The sequence below is a fragment of the Ursus maritimus genome, unplaced genomic scaffold (genome assembly GCF_017311325.1).
Source record: "Ursus maritimus isolate PB19 unplaced genomic scaffold, ASM1731132v1 scaffold_13, whole genome shotgun sequence".
NCBI classification, from domain to species: Eukaryota; Metazoa; Chordata; class Mammalia; order Carnivora; family Ursidae; genus Ursus; species Ursus maritimus.
Window position 1 is genome coordinate 4,635,481 of NW_024423675.1, and position 18,938 is coordinate 4,654,418.

Consider the following 18,938-nt stretch of genomic DNA (forward strand, 5'->3'; position numbering starts at 1 on the left):
TCGAGTCTAATTTTTTGGCATAGATTATTTCTACTTTCTTATGTAAAAGGCACTGAACTAGCCATATTCTTTAAAAAACTATATAAACTGGGGCACCTGGGTGGCTCAGTTATTAAGCGTCTGCCTTCGGCTGAGGTCATATGCAGGGTCCTGGATCGAGCCCTGCATCGAGCCCTGCATCAAGCCCCTCATCGAGCCCCACATCAGACTCCCTGCTCAGCGGGAAGCCTGCTTCTCCCTCTCCCACTCCCCCTGCTTGTATTCCCTGTCTCACTGTCTCTCTCTCTGTCAAATAAATAAATAAAATCTTTAAAAAACCCCTATATAAACTAATAGCAATCTTATCTAACAATAATTTATTGAGTAGCTATGTTCTGAACAGTTGGAGCAAAAAGCATTGCAATACTTCTCATCATACAATGATGAAACAATCCATTCATCAATTTTATATTAAAAATTTTGTTTCCTTAGTGCTTAAAAATTATGTCATTTGTGTAATAGATACATGCCCATGATTATATTACTCATCATGGGGATTCCATTTGGGGTCAAACAGAACAAACATCCATGAAATCAACAAACTAATAAGTGTATGTATAGGTATCCATATACGCATGCATGTATAATCTAGAAGAGAAAAAAATTAAAAAGTTTATTTCTACCTAAACATTTTACAAACTAAAGCTACTGTAGACCTGCGATTAAAATGTAAATAAGATCTGCCAAAGCTATATCAATACCAATATAATACTGCTTTTAAAATGTAACTTTATTGTTAAAGTTAAAGAGAATTTGGGAAAGACCTATGTTATCATATTTTTCAAATCATTCTTAAAACCCATATATTTCTAAATTATCAGACATGGTTTACATTTGTAAAAGTGACTTGAAAAATTTAAAGTAAAACAAAGAAAGCATTTGTAAGCATTTATTCATCTTCCATTTCCTGTTAATTTTATTCAAATAATGCATTTTGAAATAACCAGAATTATATTAACATGTTTTACAAGAAAAGGCAGAGATTGAAATTAAATGTGTTTGAAAACCAATTTAAAAATATGTGACTATGACTCCAGATTATACACATGAAAAAAAAGGATACTGTTTTATAAATTGGGAAAATACATTATTCATCAATTTATCACAGAATGGATCTATAATTAATTTACTTATTGGAAACCTTTGGAATTTTTGATTCAATTCAACAAATATTTACGGGCATCTATCTTGTACCTGGAATTGTTCCAGGGATTTGAGATATATCAGTGAAGGAAACAAAGATTCCAGTCTGTTGGAAGCTTATATTCTAGCAGGAAAGAGAAATTCAACAATAATTAAAGTGTGTGTGTGTGTGTGTGTGTGTATAACTAAGTGTATATATGTAAGTGTATATATATATACACACACAAACATACATGTATTAGAAGATAATAAATGCTATGAAAAAAATTGGAGCAGGGTAAGGAAATGTGTGTAGAGGAATGCTGGGATTGCAGATCGTGGGACATCGTATTGAAAAGGTGCAGAAGTGGCCATGCCTATGTCTGGTGGAAACGTGATCAGTCCAGGCAAAGTGAAATGGTCCAGGTGAGGCAAAGAGCTGTACAAATGTCTAAGGCAGTATATGCCTGAGTTTCTGGAGTGTTTGTGGAAGAGGCCAGTCTGGCTGGAGCAGTATGAACAAAGGGGAAAGTAGTAAAACAATGAAGTGGGGGTAGGGGTGAAGAAAGGAGGAGTAGGGAGAGAAAGGTGGAGGGCAGGAGTTGATCATGTAGGACTTTTTAGGCTGTCGAAGATCTGTAGCTTTTTCTTTGATGAAATGGGAGGCAATGATTCTTCCCTCCTGTATTCAAGGAGAGGAATAAGTAAGGATCACCTAGGGAATGGCCTCTCCCTAACTGAATGCCCAGCAAGGTCATCTGCCCCAACTTCTTTAGGAAGCCTATCTGACCACCCTGACCCTCTGGACTCACTATTTCCTCTGGGTATCAGGTACCACTGGATTTGCCAGGCACTCACATGGTTCCCACTATATCCTTGCTTTGTATATTTATCCAATATTCCCTTCAATCTCTACATACATTATATATTTCTTGATAGTAGTGAGTTTGTTACCCTTCTTGGTGTAGCTGCCTTGCAGGAAGAATTCAATGAATGAATTTTAAATGAATAGTTTTCTCTTGACTTTATGGAAATGTGAATTTCCACACTACAAGAGGCATCTTACCTAGAACAAACAACAAATGTTCCATCATCTTGAAATACGTGCCCACCAAAAAGTGTTTCTGCATTTTCAATTTTTCTTTTGTTTTAAGCAAATGTTTTTCATGTTGTTTCTAATTATTGAAATTTGGGGAGGAGATGAAAATATTTTGCCAACCAGGTTTATTTTTATTTTTTTTTATTTAATTTTTTTTTAACCAGGTTTATTTTAATCACATTGCTTAATGGGCTGCTAAGTCTCACATTCCATATTGACCTTAGTTCTTCCTTGAAATAAAATACTATCTTTCCAATAGTTATGCTTTTAGTTAAGATATAATGTACTATTCTGATCCTATGTCTACTGTATCTTTTATGTGCATTTTTATATGTTTGACTACTTCATTTTTCTTAATCATATATCTTTGCACAGAGTTTAATATTTTTGTTCTAATGAAAAACTGGTGAAAATCAAATTACCAACATGATTTGTTGTTCTACTATGAGTACATTGCATTAGGGAATTCAATTATATGTCAATTCTATGTCTTCATCATAGTTTTTCTTACACAACATCCTATATTTGGAGAGTCATTCATGGCCCATTGGGAAAGGTTAGAACTATAATTAGACCTTTTCTCTAGACACTTGAGCAATGGAATGCATGAAGGTTAGTAACAGCTTCCCATTAATTGCTCCCTTGTGGTTTTACAGTAAAGCCGTTAACTTATGTACTGGGGCTGCTACCCACAGCATCCTTGCACTGACATTTGAAGCAGTGATTAGAATGTCATTGCTTTCCAATACTTCATTGCTATTCAGGGAACACATTCGATGTCTTTCCCCTCATACTGCAGGGATCACAAATTCAGACACACAAAAAAAATATCATCTGTTTCTTTATCATTGGAAAAGGGCTTTTGAAAAGTGGGTTTGTTCTGAATACAGTGTTCATACTGGACTCTGTTCTGCACCGTGTCACTGTCTTGTCTTTCAAACTAATGGGAACAAAGCAGAATCATTCTTTATGTGCAAAGCAGTGCACCCCAAGGGCAAAACATCTATCAGTATGAAAAATAGTCAAGTAACAACCAAGAAATTGTGTTTTGTGGAAGCTCATGGGTTTGATTGTATGTTTGAGCCAGCACACTGCCATGTTAGTTTTCTCACATCTTTGAACTTAAGAGTTTCTTATTCAAATGTCTTTCTTATCATTTATACTGCCCGAATACAACTGTTCAGTTTGTCCTGTCAGTACTTTTCTGTAACTCAACTAAGACTGAGATTTACTGAGCTAGAGAGTACAATTATCCTTCTGTCTCAGAAATAAATTACCACTCCAAAGCCCTGCTCTTTCTTCATCCCAATCATTCATTAAAAAAAAAAAAAAAATCTTCAGCATAGATAGCATGAGGATATTATGTTTGAGTGAAGAACGCAAGCTAGCTCCCCTTCTTTTTGCTTTTCTTATTGACTCTTAATGTACGTGCATGTGTGTATGTGTTTGTGTGCGTACGCAGTATATATATAATATGAATATGATTTGATTCATTTGACTTAATGCTCTTCATATTTAAAATTCTACAAAGTGAGATACCCTTATATCATTTTTGTTCTTATCAAGGCCATCCTAGACATTTTCTTTATAAAAAAAGAAAAAGACAAAAAAAAAAAAAGATTTTTTATATGTGCTGCACCTTAATGTAGATATCTGACATATTGCATTCTTGTAAAAAAAATTACTTTTCTGACAGCAGAAGTGGCTGAAGAGTAGCTGCAAAATTGAAATGATCATGATGAAACTCTGTAGAGCAGGGTCAAGGGAAGTTAGAAGGATTATTAAACAGCTGAAAAACCAGACCGAAGGGGAAAGGTCCCAGAAGTGAGATTATTGAGGGCATAGAAGAGAAGTTGGAATGGAGACGATATTTGAGTGTCTGAAAAGTTAGAATTCAGAGTTTTTTAAAAGTTCACAGTCTTCACTGGCTGTAGACAAGGAAAATGGGCATGGAGTTCTTAGACTGATATTAAATTTTCCCTCTAGGTCAAGATTTAAACCATTGAAATTTTAAATGTAATTAATGACATTTTGAAGAAAATTTCCTTGTTTAAATTATTTTAGAAACTTGCCTCATGGTTGTAAGATGAACAAATTAATTCCTTTAGTCATGAAAGCATCTTTTTTTTTTTTTTTTTTTGCCATCGGTGGTAGGGATCATGAAAGATGATTGATTTTAGAGTTCCTGAGGACAAAGAGGGGTTGTGGATGACCCTTATTGGCCTGGAAATAAGGAGATATATGTTGCAAACTACTCGCTTATAAAATAAAGGATGAAGGGGCCTCTCAGAGGAGTAAATGGCTGGGTGAAGGGGACAAGCCTGTCGTGTAGGTGTAGATCAAAGGGGATTGATTACTGGGAAAAGCTGGACTATCAGGAGACCAAGGTAGAAGTGAGGGTCATAAGAGTTTTAAAAGAGGGGCGCCTGGGTGGCACAGCGGTTAAGCGTCTGCCTTCGGCTCAGGGAGTGATCCCGGTGTTATGCGATCGAGCCCCACATCGGGCTCCTCCGCTATGAGCCTGCTTCTTCCTCTCCCACTCCCCCTGCTTGTGTTCCCTCTCTCGCTGGCTGTCTCTAATAAATAAATAAAATCTTTAAAAAAAAAAGAAATTAAAAAAAAAGAGTTTTAAAAGAAGTGAAATGAAAATAGGCAGAGAATATGAGTCTTAGGAATCTTGGGGCATTACGTTAATTTCTGATCAGTCCTCAGAGTCTCTGCAACTGATACATTAGAAGGATGGGATGGGGTGGGGCCTTATGCACAAAAGCACTTTTTTTTTTTTAAGATTTTTTTATTTATTCAAGAGGGGGAGGGACAGAGGGAAAGGGAGAGAGAAACTCAAGCAGATTCTGTGCTGAGAGTGAGCCCATAGCAGGGCTCAATCCCACGACCCTGGGATCACAACCTGAGCCGAAACCAAGAATCCAACACTTAACCGACTGCACCACCGACGTACCCCACAAAAGCACTCTCTTAAGGAAAAATTCAAGGTTGATTAGATTGAAAGTACAAACAGTTAGAACGAATGTTCCAAAATAAGGGCTCAGGCATGTTTAAAAGAAACAGTCTAGGGATTAGGATAGTCACTGAACCCTTCAGGCCCCTTTGATCTTCAGAACTTGAGAGAAGAGCTCTTGTTTCTTACGTGAAGATACAATGATATGTAAGAAGTTTTTGAGGTTGAATGTAAAATGTTAACATTCTTTCATTCATTGTGTATTTATTGAGCACCTTCTCTGAGTGCTGTTCTAGGCGCTTGGGATTTATCAATGAATAAAGACGACAAAGACTTCTGCCCACCTGGAGTTCATGTTTGAGTGTGGGGAACATAAAGTGATGGATGGTAAACTGCATAGTATTTAGAAGGTAATGGGTGGTATTGAAAACAGAAAAGTAGAGCATGGTGAGAGGAATCAGCAGAAGGAGGTGGTGGGTCTGTTTGCTGTGTTCAAAGCGGGTAAGAGTAAGCTTCATGGACAAGGTAATCTGAGGTGCAGAAGGCTAGTTACATCGATATTTTGGGGAAGAGCATTCTAGGCTAAAGGAACAGCTAGCACAGAGGCTTTAAGGCAGAAGTCTCCTTAAGAACCTCAAGATAAGTGTGGCTGTTGCCAAATGAGCTGAAGAAAAAGAATGGGGAGACAGTCCTAGTGATACAGAACTAGTGATACAAAAGTTTCTCGAAAGTTTCGACTCACATCAATCTTATAGCTATTGAATTCGGAGAATTAAAGGGTTTTTGGTGTTTTTTTTTTTAATTAAAAGTTTTTAAATTAAAAATTTTGCTGTTAAACTAGAGCACCATTTTTTTAAGAAGCAGAATTACCAGCTACTGTTATGATACAGCTTATTCTGGAACGGTATGAGAATATATAACCTTTTTAAGATTCTAACAAAAAGTTGAATTAAGAGATGACCCCCCCCCCCCGCCTTGGGGCGCCTGGGTGGCACAGTCCTTAAGTATCTGTCTTCCGCTCAGGGCGTGATCCCAGCGTTCTTGGATCGAGCCCCACATCAGGCTCCTCAGCTGGGAGCCTGATTCTTCCTCTCCCACTCCCCCGGCTTGTGTTCCCTCTCTCACTGGCTGTCTCTCTCACTCTGTCAAATAAATAAATAAAATCTTAAAAAAAAAAAGAGAGATGAAACCCCAGACTTATTATCCTGCCTGTCATTGGTTTATACACATAGATACTTTTGACTTCTTCATATTAAGTTCAATATCCTACCATATCAAAACAAAAATGTAATATTGATTATTCTCTCTAGATAGTCTTTTAACTATTTGCCACACCCCATTTTACTGTACTTCCATTTATAAAGCAGGGAGGTTGTAATTTTCACTTAGGTGTGTAGAAATGCAACTTCATTTTCTATAACTCAATATAACTCTATATTTATTATTATTATTATTATTATTATTATTATTATTATTCCTGATGGCTGCAAAAAGATAAAATTTTTAAAAATATTCTAATCTTGAGCCTTCAATCTTTTTGTATAAATATTTGAATCCAGGCTTTTTCCCTCTCTTCTTCTTCCCGAAGGCTAGATGAGGCTAACCTGCTGTCTCTGCCCTCCCCATATCCAGTGCTGTTGTCACCACTACTGGTTTAACTTGTGGCCATTTATCTCCTCTAAGGAGCTCCGTTTATCTCCCCAGGCTGACTAGGCCTCCATGTTGGCTCTCGTTGAAGGTGCTCCCCATCAGGGAGCAGTTGGAAAAAGGCCACCTCTCCTGGGATTTAGGTTTCATTCTCCATCCCACCACCATCCTGGGGTTTCAAATCCCAGAAGGAGGAGTAGGGTGAAGCCGTACATTCACATCATGAATCACAAGCCTCTTGTTTCCTTCTTTCTTCCACCACCTCCTTTTTCTTCCCCTCTACCCCCGCCACCACCTTCTTTGGCTAGTTTTACCCCCAATCCATCCCAGAAAGGATATTTTACCTCCTTAAGGGACAGATAAAGCTGTAAGTGCTTTGTATCTGGTACCTTCTTTAATTTATAGTATAAGAAAATCCTTGTTCTGTTGGGGTGCCAGCCTCTGGTTCCTAATATTTAAAGGGAAGTTTCTGGAATTTATCTCTCTTAAATTTAGCTAATGTAAATAAAAGCTTTGGCTCTCACAACCATTGAAACTGAAATAATTTTTAATGCTCATTTTGCAATTCAACTTTGAAATTGTAATCACTCAACCACTAAATGCTTCAGCCTCAATGGGTGGGGGCCTATGTAGCAGCAGGGCAAAACTTAGCCAATTTTCCATAAAACACATTTTTAGCTGAATGCTTTGTTTACTCTCAGTGCCTAACAATTAATATTTGTTTCATTTAAATATATTTTAAATGCTGCAAGGCAAATTACTTTACATTTAATCTAAGATAATTGAATATTCCTGCAAAAATAGGAAGTTAGATTGTCATTTTGCTTCCCCATATCATTCTGAAATGGAAAATTTGCAAGGATATAACTCTCTACTAGAATATAAATGTTTAATGAGTATAGACAATATGGTCTTTTTTTTTTTTTTAAAGATTTTATTTATTTATTCAACAGAGATAGAGACAGACAGCGAGAGAGGGAACACAAGCAGGGGGAGTGGGAGAGGAAGAAGCAGGCTCATAGCAGAGGAGCCTGATGTGGGGCTTGATCCCATAACGCTGGGATCACGTCCTGAGCCGAAGGCAGACGCTTAACCGCTGTGCCACCCAGGCGCCCCTAGACAATATGGTCTTAAACTTCTTCTGGCTAAACTACCCAATGGTCTATACATGAGAGCATGAGAGTTGCAAAACAAGTTATTTCTTTCAACCCAGTGAAGTGAGAAAAGAAGTATGAGCTAGGGGAAAGGGGGAAAATAACTGGTTTAAAATCCTGTTTCTCATTAAAATCTGTAGATTTCTAGAAAATTGTTACACTAAATCTGAATTTCGTTTTTAAAATGAAGATATAGTATCAATTCTATGTACTACTTGTGGGATTACCTAAGATAATATATTTCAAAGTTCTTTGTGAACATTTTATAATACTATTAATAATAAAAGTAATGACGAGGAAGGGTAAAATACGTTAAGAAGAATCAGGCTAGGAATTATGTCATTTCGACGTGAACTATATAACCTTAGGAATTGTCATTTTGAAAGGACTTCAATCCATATTAATTGAGGATCTATTTACTATGTCCTTAGACTCTGAGGTACTTGCGAACTCAGTCACACACACACGCACAAAAAGTTACTTTTTCTCTACAGACAAATAATATTTTTAGACCATAGTGACTGAAAGAGGAAGAATGAGCAATGGACAATACTCTCGTCTAGAAAAAGAATGTTAATTTATTTGTACTTGAGTCATAGAAATTGTGTATTAATGAATAGGCAATAGTAATACTACTTTCTTTAAAAATCCTTTATGAAAATCTGATGGCTTTAGTAAAATGTGTTTCTGTCTTATTTATTGAATATATAAAGTTTTTAAAAAGCTTATCTCGAATTAGTTGGAACAAGTACTATAAAATAATTGTAGTATATATTTCTTTGTTCAAGTTGAGTAACAGTATCATATTGGTGAGTTAACAAAGAGAAGGGTGTGATGGTTAAACTCCGACCTTTGCTTTCAAAAGGAAAGATTGATATAATATTGTGCCTGACTTTACATCCTTTCCCCTACTTTATGTTACAGAAGTTCCTTGTGACCTTTAATTGTAAAGTTAGATAGCACTTTGAGAAATACTGTTTTAATAAAATAATTTCAAATGCAGCACATGATCCTAGTTTAAAAATAATTGCACCTTACCAAATGTGCAAAATTAAAAGCAAAAATTTACCTCCAACCCATCCCTTCTCAGGATCATTTTCCAGGCGTGGCCATGTTTTTATTATGTATTTGGCTCTTCTGTTGAATGCAAACATAATTCCAAAGTGTTCATGCCTCTATTTCTTTTTTTAATTGACATATAATTGATGTATATCATTGTATTAGTTTTGTACAGTGCAATGTAATGATTCGATATATGAATATATTGGGAAATATTTACCACAATAAGTTTAGTTCACATCTATCCTCACAGAAATACACATTTTTTGTCTTGTGATGAGAACTTTTAAGATACACTCACTTAGCAACTTTCAATATACAGCACATTACTGTTAGTTATAGTCACCATGCTGTATATTATATCCCCAGAACATGTTTATCTTGTAACTGGAAGTTTGCTCCTTTTGACCACATTCACGCATTTCACCCATCCCCCATCCACCAATTTACTCTCTGTATCTATGAGATCATTGTTTTTGTTTGTTAAGTTTCCATATATAAGTGAAATCATGGAGCATTTGTCTTTCTCGATGTGACTTATTTCACTTAGCATAATGCCTTAAGTTCCTTTCATGTTGTCAAAAATGGCAGTATTTCCTTCTTTCTCACGGCCGAATAATACTACATTGTGGTGTGGGTGTGTGCGTGTGTGTGCGCGTGCACACACACGTGCACGCATGTGCGTATCACATTTTCCTTGTCTGTTCATCCATTAAAGGATTCTTAACTTATTTCCATGTCTTGGCTACTTTAAATAATGCTGCAGTGAACATGAGGTACAGATATCTTGCTTCTTGTTTCTTGATTAATCAATTTTAGATTCTTTGTCATCTTCCACCTCCTTTACTAACCTATCACTTAGAGATTTCTTTAATTCGCCCATTGCTGTTTTTTAAATGCTCTGGTGGTTATCTTCATAACTGTAAATAATATACATCAACTACTATTTCTTTATCTACATTAAATAGACATCACTGGCTCTTGCCACGTTGAGTACACTGCTCAACTTACCCTCTGTCCATCATTTTCCTTTGTCCTGCTCCCGCACCTCTGTCAGCTACTCCATTCTTTTCTTTTACCTCATCAAGGTTTGTAACCTTTACATTTCATTCTGTATAATTAAGTGTCCCCTGCTATTATTGAAATGGTTCTTAACCCTGGCTCCATGTTAATCATCTATGGGTGTAAAAAAAAAATTGTTGAGGGCCAAGCCTCACCCCGGACCAATTAAATCGGGATCTCTGGTGTTGAGCCTACGAATTACTATTTTTCATAAGATACTTAATCAATTTAAATGTGCCACCAACATTAAGTACTGTATATATCTTGATTAGTCTAGAGATTGAAAACCAATAAACAGCATTTATCATATTATGATTATACAAATATTATTAAAGAGAATACCAAATGTGTGTGTGTGTGATTATACCCTACAACAGAAAACATATTCCTATTTTATTAATCTCACATGGCACAAATCCTATGTGGCACGCTTGATAACAGTGTCAAGTTCAAGTACAAGTGGATTCTGTTCTGTTAAACTTCATCAGTTATGTAAAGTCTGGCCATAGTATATTATATTTTCTTCATGGTTTATTGTATCTTTTCACTTACAGAGTTTCTAATCTTCCTTTTTCTTTTTTTTTTAAAGATTTTATTTATTTATTTAATTTTTGAGAGAGAGCAGGAGGAGGGGCAGAGGGAGAGGGAGAGAGAGAATCTCAAGCAGACTCCATGCTGAGCGCGGAGCCCAGTGCAGTCCTCAATCTCATGACCCTGAGATCATGACCTGAGCTGAAACCAGGAGTTGGACCCTCAACCAACTGAGCCACCAGGCACCCCTCTAATTCTTTCTTTTTCTACTGATAGAAGAGATATATATCTTTGTTACATTTTGAAAAATTTCCAAGTTCTAGTCATACAAACTGTAGAATATATTTCACCTACTTCTTGGATTAATTATTTGTACAATTTTTGTTTTTAGAAAGGATAAATGTGATGTGAACTTTTAACTTCTTTTTTCTTTCACAATTACTTAGAGATTTCCATAATTTTCTTTATTCAAATGATTTTTCTTTAGAACTTTCTAGAAATTTAATCTTATTAAAATATTCCCACTTAATCTGTTTTATCTTAATCCCAACTGGTCTAATGCCAACTACATATACTGCTGTTCAATTCTAACATTAACTACCTAGCACAGACTCCATAGGTTAAGGACAAAGTCCTCCACCGTTTTTTTAACTTCAGACACCAGCCACAACTCTCAGGGTATCCCTATGTGATCCACATGTCTGAACGACTGGCTGCAAATTTGGGGATTCTCATGTGCCAGAGTGGCTCACAGAACTCAGCAAATTGTTATATTTATGATTGCAGTTTAGTTATAAAGGATGCACATAGTGCGAGTATTGGAAAGGATCACAGAGTTTCTGTGCCCTCTTCTTGTGGAATCAGGGCACATCTCCCCACTCTCCACCCTCACTGCACATTGATGTGTTCACCAACTGGGATGCTACACTGAGTCTCCTCATCCAGGGTTTTTGGGATTTTATTATGTAACCATGATTGACTCAAACTCCAGCCCCTCTCATCTTCCCACAGATCAGGCAGCTGAATGTCTGGACTCTGTAAGCAGATTGTTGGTGTTTATAGTGACCAGCCCCCAGCCTGCAGCTAACTAGGCTTACACTGAGACACTTCATTAGCATAACATGGACACTCATCATTCAAGAAAGTTCAAAGGCTTTTGATGCTCCCTACGAGGACTCAGGACAAAGACCAGACAAATTATTTATTAAACCACCTCATTTGTCATAAGGGGTGGGGGTGGTGAACAGGAGGTAGTGTGTGCCTGGAAACAGGAGTGCTGCCTGATTTTGTACTGTAAGGAGTTCTGGTGCATTGTACACATAGAATTGTGTATTCCACTGTAGTAAAATTTATCAGTAGTAAGGAACATAGAGTAAGAGGCCTGTTGTCTAATATTTTTACCTTCTTATTATTCTTTTAAAAATTTTCTAGTGGCTTCTGTAGGCCTAATCCCCAGAGCTACTTCAAAGAGTGGCTCTCTCTTTCCCTAAGACTAGGTTTTGAAAATTAACTGCACAGTTCTGATTTTAGTAGGGAAAAATTTCCGGTATTTTAACATACGTAATTTGTAACAAAAGGGATATAGTTTATATATGCCTCAACCAGTTAATAATATTCTTATAATATATTTTATGATGTGTTAGCTGCTCTTTTCTTTGGTATTTATGCAAAGTGAGGATAATAATAATAATGCATTCTGAAGACATTTAGAAGAATATGTAATCACATTTTTTTCAGAATATTTCAATGGATGGCACCTTTCTATCACGGTCTTGAAACAACCTCAGCATATAATTATTGTTAGTTATTTGGTCTCTTAATTAATTTATTAATTTATTTATTTATTTTAAAGATTTATTTATTTACTTTAGAGAGAGAGAGAGAGCGTGCACGAGTGGGTGGTGGGGGCAGAGTGAGAGGGAGAGAAATCCCCAGGCAGACTCTGTGCTAAGCATGGAGACCCACTCAGGTCTCAATCCCAGGACCCTGAGATCATGACCTGAGCTGAAACCAAGAGTCAGAAGCTTAACTGACTGGGCCACCCAGGCATCCCTCTCTCTCATTTTAAAGAAAGAATAAATATGTCCATCATTTTTATGCCTGTGCTGTAGACTTTCTTTGATGACACCTTCAATGGTGACTTTGGGGACATTTAGTAGTTGTTATGTTTATTAACCAGGATCCTACATTTTTAAAAAGTCAGTTAAGAGGATACAGCAAGAGTGCAGCTAGTAAGAACAATTATTCGGTGCTGCAGGCAATTTGTATATATCTAACTGGAGAGCTGTTATCATAAAATACCTTACTGAATTTGAAAAGGTTAGGGAGTTTTGGGGGGTTATCACACACAGCTTCTTCATCTTGCCTGAGGTTACGTAATTTGTGTCCATATAGAGCAAGGGATGGAATGCAGGGAAAATGATTCCATGCACTTGCTGGTTCACAATGGTGGGCATTTGATTTATTCAACCTTTGTACTTTATTCAGTGGGGGGACATCTTATCAGAGTGTTGCCAACCATCTGTGTTTTAGAGGTGTTACAGTATCAATCTGGGTTGCACTTTCTATATCTCTTTTATAATCTGCCCAGCTTCTGAGAAATTATTGCCATTTCCTTCTTCCTACAATCAAAATGTCAGTGCCTCCCACCAAATAGGTTTTGCTACTTGACTATGAATACGTAGACCTATAAAAAAAGCTCATGTGAATCAAGTTTATGATGACAGAGCATGGCCTTATTTTACATAGAAATACAAGAACCATTTTTTTAATATATAAGAACAATCTTCACAAAGAAGAGCAGAGTGCTTTACTCCATCAACAGATCACTTGCTACAACTTCGAGGTAGCTGCAGAAGAATTACTCTGTACAATGTAGGAAAATCTCATAAGGAATTTCAAGCTCTAAATAGTTGTGTGCAGCTTCCTCAGCACTTGTGAATTTCATCATCCAGCATAAATACTATTTTATTAATTCTTTTTAGACACATCTCTGCTGCCCTTGTTGTCAATACTGTTTCCCTTTCTTGTGAATCAAGAAGCTTCAGCTAGTTCAGAGAAACTGGGCGCAACCTCTTCCTGGTTCTCTTGTCTGGGCATCTGCTCCGCCAGGATAGAGCCCTCACATGGTGGTGAGGCTTGGAAATGCCTCCGCCATCTTGAAAGAAGAGGATTGTGGGAAACTGACAGTGGCTATTCAAATATATTTTGGGCACTTGGAACCCAGTTAAGAGTAATTGAAGCTAGGCAATTTAATGAAAGGATTGGATTCAGTCTGCTTGCTTTTCCAGTCATTAAATTTTAGTGAGCCTGCTCCTAAGAGTTTTTTTTTTTTTTTTTTTTGAGGGAGCGAATGACTGCTTCTTTTCCTGTCACTGCCCACAAGCTGTTTAAAATGCCAGAAATAAAATCACTCTTGCACTTGTTAAGAGGGCAAGAATGTGCCTGGCCAGTAGGAAGACCTGATATTCTTATCAAGGTTCTTGATATCACTGTGTCCTTGTAAGGCAGGTAAAATGCTTTTATATTTTCAAGTTGGAAACTCACATGCAGAAAAAGTTTAAAAGTAGTCATAATCAAGGCATATTTCTTTCATTTACTGTGAGGTTTTCACTTGAAAACAATTAGTATTTTAAAGTTCTGAGCAGAATGTTATTCTCACATCTTAATCTTATCTATTAATCTCCAGGTACCTTATGGTGTAAATGTTAATTTTTATGCATAATGTGAATTTAATACCCTGATGTGTGAATGTTTAATGATGTAACTTAAAGAGTGGCATAATCAGGAGCTGGCAAATGCATACAACTTGTGCTGGACAATCATGGTACTTCTGAGAGTGGGAATCTGATTACGAAAATTAACAAAGAATTCAGAAATAAAAAAAGCAAATTCCCAGGGGCTCACCTCCCATGTGATAAATGTTTGTCATTGGGTGGTGGTTAATCTTGTCATCCTTCTCTTGATCCTGAGTTAGGCAGCTACTTTACCCCTGACTCCTAGAGCTGGTTGAGTGTGAAGGGGATCTCCAATCTCAAACCTGAAATCACCCAGGTCCCCAACACTCCCTTATCCCCACTTAGTATATAAACACCATCAAAGACAATGTAGACTGGTCAAAACTAACTAAACAATTTACAAATTAATGAATTAATCCATGTTTAAACTTCTAACTAAGAAGGTAATTCAAAGAAGTAGGGATGGATGAAACAAGGTTATGCCACTGAGCTGGTCACCATTATGGCCAACGGAGGCTCCATCCCACTGGGATACTCTGAGGAGTCATGCAGAGAACACTCTTGAGCGTTGGCAGAGGAGAGAATTTAATACATTGGCTTTTGTTCCCATCAGTTAAGGCTTGTCCCAAGGAATGTCAATGCCCTCACACTTCCAGTTTGGTCATGCATCAGAATAACTGAATGGGTCCACAGGTTCCAATGGTAGAGTAAAAAAGTGGGCCTTAGAACCTTGCTACTCTATGGGTGGTCCACAGTTCTGCAGCATTCTTGTCACTCAGGAACTTGTTAGAATGCAGAATCTCAGCCCCACACCAGAAACAGTGAACCAGAATTTACCTTTTAACAAGATCTCCAGGTGATTTAATATGCATATAAAAATTTGAGGAACACTGGCCCTAGGGATGTGAGCTGGGACTCTAGATGTGTCTGATATTTGCAGCCTACAAGGCCACCTATGATCTGTCTCCTCCCTTCTCCAGGCTCCTTTCTTGTGGCTTCTCATGGCAGTAACTGTGCCCCAGCTTAACTGGTCTTTCTCTGGCCCTATGACCTGTCAAGTTCTTTGAAGTTCTTCTCTTGCTCAAGGATGATATATACACATATATACATACATACATATATACGTGCATATATATGTATGTATTTACATATATATGTAAATATATATGAGTAATTATATATATAGTGTTTCCCCTGCCTACCATGTCCTCCCTCTGCCCTTCACATGCCCAGCTCTTTTTATCCTTTGAGTCTCAATTTAAATAACACCTTATAGAGGCTTTACCTGTATAGTCCATGTAAATTAGTCCATATAAATATAGTCCATGTAAATCTGCACTGTTATTTCCTACCTTAACATTTGGTTTTAAGTTTTCCCTTCACAGCACAATTTGTAATTTACATCTTTTACCCATTTATTATGTAGACCTCACACTGGATTATAAACTTTCCATAAGGGTAGGAACTATAAATACGGGTTCCCCCTTGCAACCTCAGAGTCTACCCATGTTTCACACATGGCAGAACAACCAAAAATTGGAAAAGAAGAAGGCTTTGAACTAAACAGACATGTATTGAAATTTTGGTTTTTTTACTAACTCAGTGAATTGAGTAATCTGTAGTAATCCCTTATTATCTCAGGTTTTTCCAACTGTAAAATGGAAATAATATTATACAGACTAAGTGGAATGATTGTGAAGTTAAGTACCCATTAGAACTCTGTCCCCTGGAGTTGTCTTTGGTGTAGATAATCTTAGAATGTTTTAGAGTCTGTGGGATGTTTGCCAACAACATAAGGCTAAGCAATAGGATGTCTTAGGCAAAGACCAAATGAGTAATTGTGACAAAGAATTTTATGGGTTAAAATACTTCTTCTCCAATGACCCATTTTCCAAAATCCATTTCCATATCAATCTCCTACTGCCATGGCAACCTACACTCCATTATAAAAACTTGAATGTTATGGTTGGAAATAGAAGTGGGCCTATAAGTAGAAAAAAATGCATCCAGTTCGAAGACCTAATCTGGTGATTTTGCTTTGTATGGACTTTTGATGTATTTTGGTATATCACAGAGAATTTATCCAGTGGGAACTGGGAGAGTCTTCAATCGCATCTCCTGGTATCTTGGCATCAGGGACATTTGCTGGAGCCATGGATCCTCTCTAATGTTTAACATCAATAAATTAGACTCCTATGTAGGAAAGGTGAGATTGCCTGCTATAATAGTTTAACACAATTTAAATCACAGAAGAAGGGGTTTCAGTTTCTAGAAGGCACTGTTCAGGCCCTGCACTGTCCAAGTAGACCCAAAAATGTGTATGTATAAATATACCTATATTTATACACGGATAGAGAGATAGAGACGAGATAGAGAGAGAAAGAAATGTATAGCTGAAGGTGGATTTTGTTTTCACTCTGATTTCAGGACTCTGCTGTATAAAGTTTCCTTTATAGCCCACTTATACTCTGATTGGCTGTTTCTTTTTCATATTCACCAATTGTGCATAGAATAGTGACTGGCTCATGAGAAGTGCTGAAATAATTTACAATTATTTACACACATAAAGAGAAATAGTAATGGGGAAAAGTAGAAAGTACAGTGTGTGCACAGAGAAGTGAGTAGGGATCGGGTCTGCAACAAGCGTGCACGAGTTTTGAGAAAATGTCATGGAAGAGGAGGTATAGAAGTTGGCCTTAAGAGACATCAAAGAGTTTGCCAGTTGGGAAAGAAACTGCAACGATTTCAGGCTGAGGGAACAGCAAGGGCCATGTGAGCACATGGCACATTTAGGGACGACTTCAATTCAACCTTCGGTCAGCATTAGAATAAGACAAAAAATGGCTTAAAAACCTTTGCTTTTGCCTTGGCGGAGCTCACAGCCTGAGTGGTGGCTGCAGATGTTTTCCTGTAGTCAGTGTACGTATAAGAGGTGGGGGATACGGGGGGATGGATACTCACATGGAGATGGGAGGTAAACACATCACTTGAGAGGTTGTTATGGGCCAGCTAAGAGAATTTGGGCTTGGATCAGAGGATTTCTTTTTAAGATACTATTTGTCACTCTCCACTATTGATCTTTTTTTTTTTCCAAAATAAAAAATAAATTGACCTATATCTTCCTACTTGTTTTTTCATGGAAAAGTAGTGGGGGTAAAATATGTGTATACTTACACAAACACACACACACACAGCCACAAGATACAATCTGTGCCAAGATTTTCACACTTTGCCCATGAAATTAATAATTTTATACCAATTGTCATAGCGACAACATTTGAATACAAATTAAAATGTTTACAAATTAACTTAAGACTAGTACTGACCAGAGTTCCTGCTGATGAAAAGTGATTCAAAACATAAAAGCTACTGGACCACAGTTTTCATGCTTCATTTCCCCCTGGTTACTAGAGAGTTATAGCTGTCTAAACTAGATTCTTAGCCGGATGACAGTTTAACATAAATGTGAAGCGCTCTCTGAAACGATAGTTAACATGGAGCTGCATTTTGATTTGTATTTACTATATTTATCATAAGCTTTTTAAATTAAACATTTATCACAGATTCAATAGAGAAGGGGGAATGGAGCAAGAGAGATGTTTTCCAAGTTGCCCACATATTATTAACACGTTACTCCTTAGGACAGAAAATTCAAACCCCTGGCTGCATTCACTGACAATGGCTAATACCTTAACTATGTTGACTTGTCTTCAAATGAAACGACTCTCTCTGATGCAGTCAAGGGCTTTTTGAGTACTTGGACTAGTTCCTTCATAGCAACTCTATGAACTAGCTATTGTCACTCCTATTTTGCAGAGAAGACGACTAATTGTAACAGATTTAAAACTTGCTTATAATAATACAAATGATGTCAGAGTGTGAGTATGAAATGTGGGCTCCAAGTCCAGCCCTCCTCCTCTGTATTGCTCTGACCTTTCAAATCAAGGTCATTAATCACTACCATTTTCTCTGTAAACTCAGCATGCCCAGAAATATTATTAGGTTGGAGGAAAAAAATGGATAAGTAATCAATGGAAAGTTAAAACATTTTGAAATAGTTTTCTGCAAGAACTTAGGCCTTATGTTAAAAGTGAATAATAAATCCATAAATAAAACTACCAGTTTTTACTAATTTGACTGTAGCTGTGAGTTTATACAGGACAATTAAATTACTGTAGATTTAACCTGTGAATGTTATTTAGAGAACATTTCATCTGTTTAACTTTAGATCATCTTCTGGGATAAGGTTGAAAGTATTATTTTGAATCTTATGGTGAGGAAACAGATATTAGTGAAGTATACGTGGTATGAAGAAGCAGGATTTTTTTTTTAAGATTTTTTTTTTTTTTTTTAATGTGACAGAGAGACACCCAGTGAGAGAGGGAACACAGCAGGGGAGTGGGAGAGAAAGAAGCAGGCTCCTAGCGGAAGAGCCTGATGTGGGACTTGATCCCGGAACGCCGGGATCACGCCCTGAGCTGAAGGCAGACGCTTAATGACTGCGCCACCCAGGCGCCCCGAAGAAGCAG